We start from the raw sequence: 10211 nt of genomic DNA on the forward strand, positions 1-10211 counted from the left end.
CTCTTCTTTGACATCAAATCACGTTGCCTGCCATGATGCTATCACATAACCAGGGGCGGATCTAGATTGGAAATTACCCGGTGTTCACGTAGAAGAATGCATGCCTACATATCAAATAATTCAATGATCTACACACTAAATCAATGGATTACATTAAGCAAGTTCAAATTGGACCCGGTGCCGGTGACACCGGCTAGCTCTACATAGCTACGCCCCTGCACATAACTTATTTTATATAGGATTACACATGAATTTAGGAATATCCTTGCTATCCAGCAATCAGTTATTTTGTTTGTAGACTACATGTGTCTATCTTTTCGCCTGTGAAGAACCGAGATGAGTTTCTCTATCTTTTTGCAGAGAGTCAATGCAGTTTGCAAAGGTTTTTTTTTGCAAACACATTGACCAACAATGGGAGTCTTCAGTTGGTACTTGGCTAATCTGACTTTATGCCATCACAATAGCAATGCCCCCAAGGTCTGTTATGCGTCACTTTGGCTCACAAGTGAAAAATTCCAATGCATGCAACACGTTTGCTAGGCACCAACGCCCCAAAATATATCTTGTGCGACAATTAAATTTTGATGTAGCTTCTAGCTTGGTATTGTCAGCGTGCTGTCAACTCAAATATTATGTTGACTATTGATTTTTATTTGACTGATCACTTTTGTTGATATCTTTACTGTAGGGAATTTTATCTAAAAAATGCTTCCTAACATATCAAGTAGTGGTGGAAAAGAAGCTCATGCTTGAGAGAAAGCTGTAAAAGCATGATATATGGCATGAGAAAATCTATCTGAGGTAAGCACTTGATTTCTGAATTCTAACCCATTGTATATCGTGTCACCAGCAATAAGGTCATTCAAATTAACAGAGTGAATAATCATATTGATGAGTCAATTTTCTTAAATTATATACAATTATGCACAACCTATAGCCCATCAATGACACACTTTGTTTGGACATGTAAATGTTGTTATCCCTTGATTAATGTAGTTTCAGTTTTAGGAGTTTACAATTGCTCTACTTTTAGGCAAAGAATAGTTGGATAGCGTTTTCTTGGTCCATAGAGATCGAAATTTAATTATTTATCATTTCATATTCACTTTTCCGAAAGTGCTTTATATAGTTCCGAAAGTGTGACAAATCTATCATCAGTTGCTATTGTCTGTAAGTGATTTCTTTCTGTAATTTAAGTCTAAAGCCAGCTGTAGTGATCCTTTTGATCAATCATTACCTGTAATTATCCTCACTATATTCTTTTTTGTGGTATTATGCAGGATGAAGATGTATGAAATGAAAAAAGGTGGACGCTATGGCATTGGGTTCATTGACCCAAACACCGTTAATGAATACACATGGAAAATAGATCGATATCATGAAAAGCATGTAGAGGACAACATGCTAGAGTTCTTGAAGCGCCTCAAATACAATGAAGATATACTACTTCCTTACAACTTCCAGTGAGTCACACTGTCTTGTACTACAAATTCTCTGTTTTTGCCTACTAGCTAGCTACATGTTTTTGCTTACATATGCCCGCTTAATTAAGACATGCAAACGTGTGTGCATGCAGATTTCACTGGATCTTGTGTATCATTAAAGTTGACGCTGGAACAGTTGAAATACTGGACTCACTACTCAAAGCAAATAGTGACTATAACATCTTGTTTGGGATAGTCAATAGGTAATTTCAATCATTATTAACTATATATCTCGGCCTATTTAGTTCGTCATTTTATGATATGAACTATTTAATAACCCCTTTATTCATTTTCTTTGTCGGCGGGCAGGGCTTGGGCAAGGTTCATCAGCGTTACTCCAGGCAAATGGAAACGACGGCTGAAATTGTTTCGACCCAAGGTAAGTAATTAAGTAGTACTAACTAGCTAGCTAGCTGCCATCTCTTTAATTATCATGCTTGATTAATTATTATCTGATCAAATTAAATTCCATTCTCGTAAAGGCCCTGAAGCAGGCGCAGGGGACTGATCTATGTGCATTCTGCGTTTGCGAGAACATTCGCATGATGGCGTCCGAAAAGAGCAGATCTCAAAGACAGGAATGGTACGCTTGTCAAAACACTATTTACAATTTTTACACCATTATCGATATCTAGTCACACAACTAATACACATGCATATTGATCTCCTTCTTAACAGTTCACAGAGGTGCGGGACAAACTCCTAGAAACGGAGCGCGTAGAAGCACTTCAAGAGGAAATAGCGGGATTTTTGCTCGACCAGGTCATAAATCCGAAGGGAGAATACTATTACCCGCTACCGCCCGCATCGACCAGGTCATGAACCACTTCCAATTGTCATCGTGCTCCGAAGGCACCAATTAGGCTAATGCCACTGGCTCCGAAGGCAACATGCATATGTAGGAGAAATTGTATATAGCTATACATGTGTGTATGTGTGAATTAATATGGTGGTTTGTGAGACATTGATCATATATATATGATTGGTTCTACTAGAAATTCTATTTATTGTGGAAATTGTAGGATGGATGAATATTGTTGTTGTTGTATTGATCTGACCCAGGTGTGGGTATATATAGAGTACAATATGTGAGAGAGACTTGGAGTAGGGGACAAGTCGTACATGATTTAAACCAATCCTATCTCTAACTCCTAATCTCTAACTTAAACATAATTATACTTCTAACATTCCCCCTCAGTCGTAGCGTGAGTGAAGCGAACGATTGCGACTGAATTTGAAGTCTTGCGCTTCCGCCGTCCTCTCCGCTGCACCATCATCAACTGCGTCTCTGATGGCTGATGGGTCGGCACCTAGGGCGGTGACTGCGTCCCCTTCTGGTGCCTTCCCTGTCTTCTCCTCTATTCCCTCCCGCAGTCACAGCGGGAGTGTCGTGGACACAAGTGACGAGGCGGACGCTGTTGACTGGAGTTGTTGCCGATGAGTTGTTGTAGACGTAGCCATTAATGTCGAGGTAGCCGATCATGATGATGTAGTCGTGGTCGAGGTAGTCGTGGTCGATGGTGTGGTCGTCGTGGATGATGAAGCCGCACAAAGCTGGAGGCGCAAAAAAAATGCGCTATTACGAAGCTGCAGACGTGGACGACGCACCGCGCGGATGTCGGAGGGTGTCGTCGGCGATGAGTCCACCGGTTTTGCCAAGACCGGAGGAAGCCCATCGAGCACACATCGGTTTTGCCAGAACCGTGTGGCCGTGTAGGGTCGTCACTGTAGTGACGCCGTGTCGATGTAGTCCTGTAGTTGTGGATGACGCGGTCGATGCCGTCGTCGTGACGCGGTCATTGCTGTCGTCGAGGTCGCGCCTTGCAGAAAAGTCTGTCAGAGGACGCTAGGTGTCCATCTTGTGGACGAGGCGGCGGCGGTGTGTTGACGATGATGTTGGTGAAGACCATGTTGATGAAGACCTTGGCGATGAAGTGTCGGCTATGGCGTCACAGCGGCATGTCGACGATGTGTCGCTTGAAGGCGTCCCTTGCGGCAACCAAGTGTCGATGTCGGTGTCGCGCTGGAGAAGGCGATGAAGATTGCATCTCGCTCCACACCGGCCTGGCGTGTGGGTGGTGCATGTTGAGATCACTTCTCGTAGACGTGCTCGACGAAGTATATTGGCTTCTAGCCTGGCGTAGTCGTACAGTTTGATGATGCGGCGCGGGGTTGATGCGAGGTGTCGATCGATGGTGTAGATGTCCATGCAGTTGCATCAGGCCGCCTCGGTGTAGATGTGTTCGGCTGGCTGCACCTCTCCGTGCAGGAGTAGATGTGCCGCAGAACTGCTGTTGCTTGACGACGCGTCCGTTAGATGCCGATGCTGGAGTCGCGCGGGTCGATGAAGCTGGAGACGCGTGGAGCCGGATCCCAGTGAAGCTCGATGGAGAATAGCTGAAGAAGCTCCGGTGCAGAAGACCATCGATGCACAGCCGTGCTGCGCGGTGGGATCAATGCGGTGCGTGCAGATATTCGGCCTCCCGTGCTCCCGCACGTGTAGCGCCGGTTGCATACAACCATCGGAATCGCAAGTCGGAGGTCGCGTCGTCGTCATTGTAGCAGAGGAGGCGCCTGTGTCCGCGATGGTCACTGAAGCAACGACATTGATGGAGTTTCAATGGCGAAAACCGAAGGAGTTGCGGCGCGTCGGGGTGAAGTAGAGACGTGTGGCCAAATCCATCCGATCGCAGGCTTGACGTAGCACATGCAAGCACGTGGGCTTTTGTTTCTTTCTTGTACGAGGGCATGCAGATGCGTCGGTGGTACATGGTGCCATCTCCGTCGCATGCTTGCATCGGGCGAGGATGCGTGTGGCGCCGTTGTCGTTCGGCCGTCGAGGACAATTTGTGTTGCTGCTTCGATCGGTTTGGGACATGTGCGAGATCGCAGTGGGAAGGCGCCACGGATGACATGCATGTTGGTGCCGGCTGCCGAGGGAGCACCGCCTTGAGTCGCACCGTGCAGCCGTAGAATCTGGATGTCGCGCCTTCACGAACGCAAGAGACCGGATCTCGTATGCTGCGAAAGAAACCAGCGGCGGCTGCCTTCTGGATCGCGCGACCTGAGCGTCGTGCCGGATTGTCTCTATGGGCGCGTCGTCTGAAGGCTGATGCCGCACGTGGCCGCCGGAGTCGATGGAGTACTCGATGCCCCTGCTCCTATTTCTGCGCTGATTTCACCGGATCTTCTGGATCGTGGGATTTATTTGTGGCTAAAGGAAACTAATCTACTGGAAATTCGAACTTTCAAGAATTCATCTAATCTAATCTACCGAACCAATCGGATCTTTGACCGATTGGGTGCCGCGCCCCCGGAGAGAGAGGAGATTAATCGGATCTTTAATCGGATCTTTGATGAAAGGTCCTAGGATCGGCGTCGTTAGACAAACCGCTCTTATACCATGTGGAAATTGTAGGATGGATGAATATTGTTGTTGTTGTATTGACCTGACCCAGGTGTGGGTATATATAGAGTACAATATGTGAGAGAGACTTGGAGTAGGGGACAAGTCGTACATGATTTAAACCAATCCTATCTCTAACTCCTAATCTCTAACTTAAACATAATTATACTTCTAACATTTATATATATATATATATATATATATATATATATATATATATATATATATATATGCATAACGTGTACAATGTATAGTATCGTAAAATACCAGCAAGCAAAAAAGAATTAAAATGGAAAACACAAAATTAAATGTAAAAGAAATCATAAAACCAAAAAACCCCCCAAACATTTTAGTACCGATTGGTGTTACCAACCGGTACTAAAGGGCTCCCGGCCCCTGGAGCTGGCTCGTGCCACGTGGTTGCCCTTTAGCACCGGTTCGTGCTGAACCGGTACTAAAGGGGAGGGGGGGGCTTTAGTGCCCACACTTTAGTGCCGGTTATGGAACCGGCACTAAAGGGCCTTACGAACCGGTGCTATTGCCCGGTTCTGCACTAGTGTCTCCATCGTCACCTCGAAAAATTTCAAAAAATTTCCTACGATCACGCAAGATCTATCTAGATGATGCATAGCAACGAGCGGGAGAGTGTGTCCACGTACCCTCGTAGACCGAAAGCGGAAGCGTTATATCAACGTGGTTGATCTAATCGTACGTCTTCACGATCCGACCGATCCTAGCACCAAACGTACGGCACCTCCGTGTTCATCACACGTTCAGCTCGATGACGTCCCTCGTACTCTTGATCCAGTTGAGGCCGAGGGAGAGTTCCGTCAGCATAACGGCATGGTCATGGTGATGATGAATTTACCGGCGCAGGGCTTCGCCTAAGCACTACGACGATATGATCGAGGTGTGTAACTCTGAAGGGGGGCACCGCACACGGCTAAGAGATTTTCTGTTGTGCCTTTGGGTGCCCCCTCCCCACATATATAAAGGAGGGGGAGGAGGAGGCCGGCCAAGGAGGAGGCGCGCCATGGGGGGGGGGGTTCCTACTAGGACTCCAAACCTAGTAGGATTCGGCCCCCCCTTTCCTATTCCAAGTGGGAGAAGGGGGGAAGGAGGAAGGAGGAGAGAAGGAAGGAGGGGGGCGCCGCCCCCTCCCCTTGTCCAATTTGGATTGGGGCAAGGGGGCGCGTGCCACCTCCTGGCCAGCGCTCTCTCTTCTCCACTAAGGCCCATGAGGCCCAATAACTTCCCACGGGGGGTTCCGGTAACCCCCGGTACTTCGAAACTTATCCGAAACAACCTGAACCATTCCGGTGTCCGAATGTAGCCTTCCAATATATGAATCTTTATGTCTCGGCCATTTTGAGACTCCTCGTCACATCCGTGATCTCATCCGGGACTCCAAACAACCTTCGGTACATTAAATCACATAACTCATAATACAAATCATCATCGAACGTTAAGCGTGCGGACCCTACGGGTTCGAGAACTATGTAGACATGACCGAGACACATCTCCAGTCAATAACAAATAGCGGAACTTGGATGCTCATATTGGCTCCTACATATTCTACGAAGATCTTTATCGGTCAAACCGCATAACAACATACGTTGTTCTCTTTGTCATCGGTATGTTACTTGCCCGAGATTCAATCGTCAGTATCACCATACCTAGTTCAATCTCGTTACCGGAAAGTCTCTTTACTCGTTCCGTAATGCATCATCCCGTAAATAAATCATTAGTTACATTGCTTGCAGGGCTTATAGTGATGATCTTTACTGAGAGGGCCCAGAGATACCTCTCTGATACACGGAGTGAAAAATCCTAATCTTGATCTATGACAACTCAAAAAACACCATCGGAGACACCTGTAGAGCATCTTTATAATCACCTAGTTACGTTGTGAGTTTTGATAGCACACTAAGTGTTCCTCCGATATTCGGGAGTTGCATAATCTCTTAGTCATAGGAACATTTATAAGTCATGAAGAAAGCAATAGCAATAAAACTAAACGATCATTCTGCTAAGCTAACGGATGTGTCTTGTCCATCACATCATTCTCTAATGATGTGATCCCGTTCATCAAATGACAACACATGTCTATGACTAGGAAACTTAACCATCTTTGATTAACGAGCTAGTCAAGTAGAGGCATATTAGGGACACTCTGTTTTGTCTATGTATTCACACATGTATTAAGTTTCCGGTTAATACAATTGTAGCATGAATAATAAACATTTATCATGATATAAGGAAATAAAATAATAACTTTATTATTGACTCTAGGTCATATTTCCTTCATAAAGACCCCCACCATTTAGTCCCAGTTGGCCACGACCCGGGACTAAATCCCTTCCACGTGGCCAGCAGCGCGCGCCGGGGACTGGGGACCTTTAGTTCCAGTTGGTGCCATCAACCGGGACTAAAGGTTTAGGGGTTAGGGTTTATTGTTTTTTCTTTTCATTTTGTGTTTTTCCATTAATTCTTTTTAATTTCAAACATATTTTACGCTACTATATACTGTACACGTTATGCATATATAATAGAATTTCTCATGGAACCAATCATATATTATAGAATTTCTCGTACGACCATGCACACACACACACACACACACACACATATATATATATATACAATTTAGTATATACAATTTCTCCTACAATTTGCAAATAATTACATGCAGGCATTAGGTGAAATGGTATTCTCGGTCGGGAGCTATGATCTGGTCAAGCAAAAATCCGCAATTTCCTCTTGAGGTGCTTGTATGCGGTCCGTTGGTAGGAGCTTATCCTGCATCTCCATCATCTTTAAAGAAGGAGATCAATATGAATACATTAGTTGTGTGTATATAAACTAGATCACGATAAAAAGAATTGTGAATTGTGTTTACGTACCGAAAGATCTCTTGCATCTATGCTCCTTTTGTTCATAAAGCGAATGTTCTCGCAAATGTAGTATGCACATAAATTATTCCCCGGCTCCTACTTCATGCACTTTACGAGAATATAATTTAATCAGATAATAATCAAGCATGATAATGGTATTGAAACTAGAATTAAAGAGATGCGCGGACGTAGCTAGTACTACTTAATTACCCTGGGTGGCCACCATTTTAGCTTTGGTTCCCGTGCACCGACAACCTCTTTGATGAACTTTTTCCAAACCCTGTCCGACAAAGAAAATGAATAAATAAGTTATTAATTACTTGATATCAGGAAATGAACTAAAGAGGTCGACATAGTGCGATAATGATTGAAATTACCTGTCGAGCATCAACTTCAGGCTGGTGTATTCTTTAGGTTCTCTACTTAGTAAGTCCAGTACTTGAACTTTTCCCTCGTCAATTCTAATAATTAGTAGGATGCAGTGGAAACTGCGCACACGTTTGTATAAGCGGGCATGTGCATAACTCATCAACTACACTTAACATCTATTAAGCAAAATAGAATTTGTAGTACAAGACAGTAACACTCACCCGAAGTTGTAAGGAAATAGTATTTCTATTTTGGTATTTAGTTCTTTCAAAAACATTAGGAAGCTATTCTTCTTGTCTTCTGTGTGCTTATTTAACACAATTTCATAAATGGTATTTGGGTCAATGAATCCGATGGCATATAAGTGTGGTTCATCCCAAAAGTAATGTCTTAAATGAAAAAAGATTTTTTTCTTTTGTTGATATATGTAACTAGGTGGTATATATTTGGCAACGATAAAATTAGCATAGACTGCATACCAAGGATTATTTCAAGAAGTAGAAGCATTTATAACAGCTAACTGTTCATCGGGAAAACTATCATGAATACGCGGTAGGTCATTCTAGACAAATTATCAGCTAAATGTTTCTCAGCTCCTTTTCTATCAACGATATGCAAATCAAATTCTTGTAGTAAAAGAAGCCACCTAATTAGTCTAGATTTAGCATCTTTCTTTTCCATAAGATTTTAATAGAAGCATGATCAGTGTGAATAGTATCTTTAGAATCAACGATATAAGGTCTATATTTATCACAGGCAAACACGGCTGCTAAAAATTCTTTCTGAGTGGTGGCACAATTTCTTTGAGCACTATATTAGGGCGGTAGTATCGCTCCAGCGGTACTACGCCACTAGTACTACCCCACTATCGTAGATATTCTCTATAGCCCAGAAGATTTACCACTACTAGGGTGGTAGTACCGCTTGTGCGGCACTTTGTTTTGTAGTAATGCACTCACTTCCACTTGTCCGAGTGCTTCTGTAACCCTCTTCCACATTCACGGAGTAGAGCGGTAGTACCGCTTGTTGCGGTACTTCCGTTCTGCCCACCCTCTCCAATCGCTGTTCCACCGTGTCCCAAGACACTTAGCGTAGTACCGCTGGTGAGGATGGTAGTACCGCTCCGGCGGCACTACCGCTCATGTACTTCTGTACTACGGCGGCGGTGGTTGGGCGTGGGGTGCAGCGGAGGAGTAGTCGCTCGCGGGCGCGCGCGCGCGTGAGGCTCTGGCAGGGGCACGCCGGGCACTGCCTGAGGAGAGATAGGACGTGGCCTGGAGTGGTCAGGGGCGCGCGCGCGGGCGCGACCACGCAAGCAGGGCGACATATGCGAAGCTTCGGTGCGGGCTTCTACGACGACGGGGCAAGCAGGGGGCCCCACCCTCCGTTTTTGGGAGCGGGCGGCAAGGGTCAATGTAGCCGAGTCGTGGAGGAGGCGAGGAGGCAACGACGACGACGACGAGGTCCAGGGGCGACGGGGACATCGACGGGATTGGGGCTGTTGCTCGATCCAGAGAGGGAAAGAGGTCGGGGGGGTGAGTGCAAGGGGGTCGGGCTAGGGTTTCGTTGGGGGTGTTTATAGGGGTTAGGTGGTGGGGGTGGGCCGAGTGGGCCGGTTGGCCCAGTTAGCCAGGTTTTTTTGGTTTTCTTTTTAGTTTCTTTTATTTTTTGGTTTTTATAAAATATGAAACTTGTACCTAAAATAGCACAATAAATTAGGCCACTACCATACTAAGTTGAACACCTAAATAAATTAGTTTAGCATTTTTATAATTTTAAAAGGCATTTAATTATTTGTTATAGCCACTGTTTTAGTTACTATAGGGCATTTGTATACTTTAAAAATATAGATTTCAACATGAAAAATATCCAGGGATTATTTTCCACACTTTGAACATTTTAGTTTTCATGTTTGACAAATTTGAATTTTGACTTTAAGTTGAACTGGAAATTTGAATAATGATTTGGATCAAGTGAGGATTAGAAACAGTAATGTGATGACATGGCAGCATTAACTTGGGATTAATGTAGCCTGATTATCCGGGCGTTACATGGCAC

The sequence above is a fragment of the Triticum aestivum genome, chromosome 3B (assembly GCF_018294505.1).
Source record: "Triticum aestivum cultivar Chinese Spring chromosome 3B, IWGSC CS RefSeq v2.1, whole genome shotgun sequence".
NCBI classification, from domain to species: domain Eukaryota; kingdom Viridiplantae; phylum Streptophyta; class Magnoliopsida; order Poales; family Poaceae; genus Triticum; species Triticum aestivum.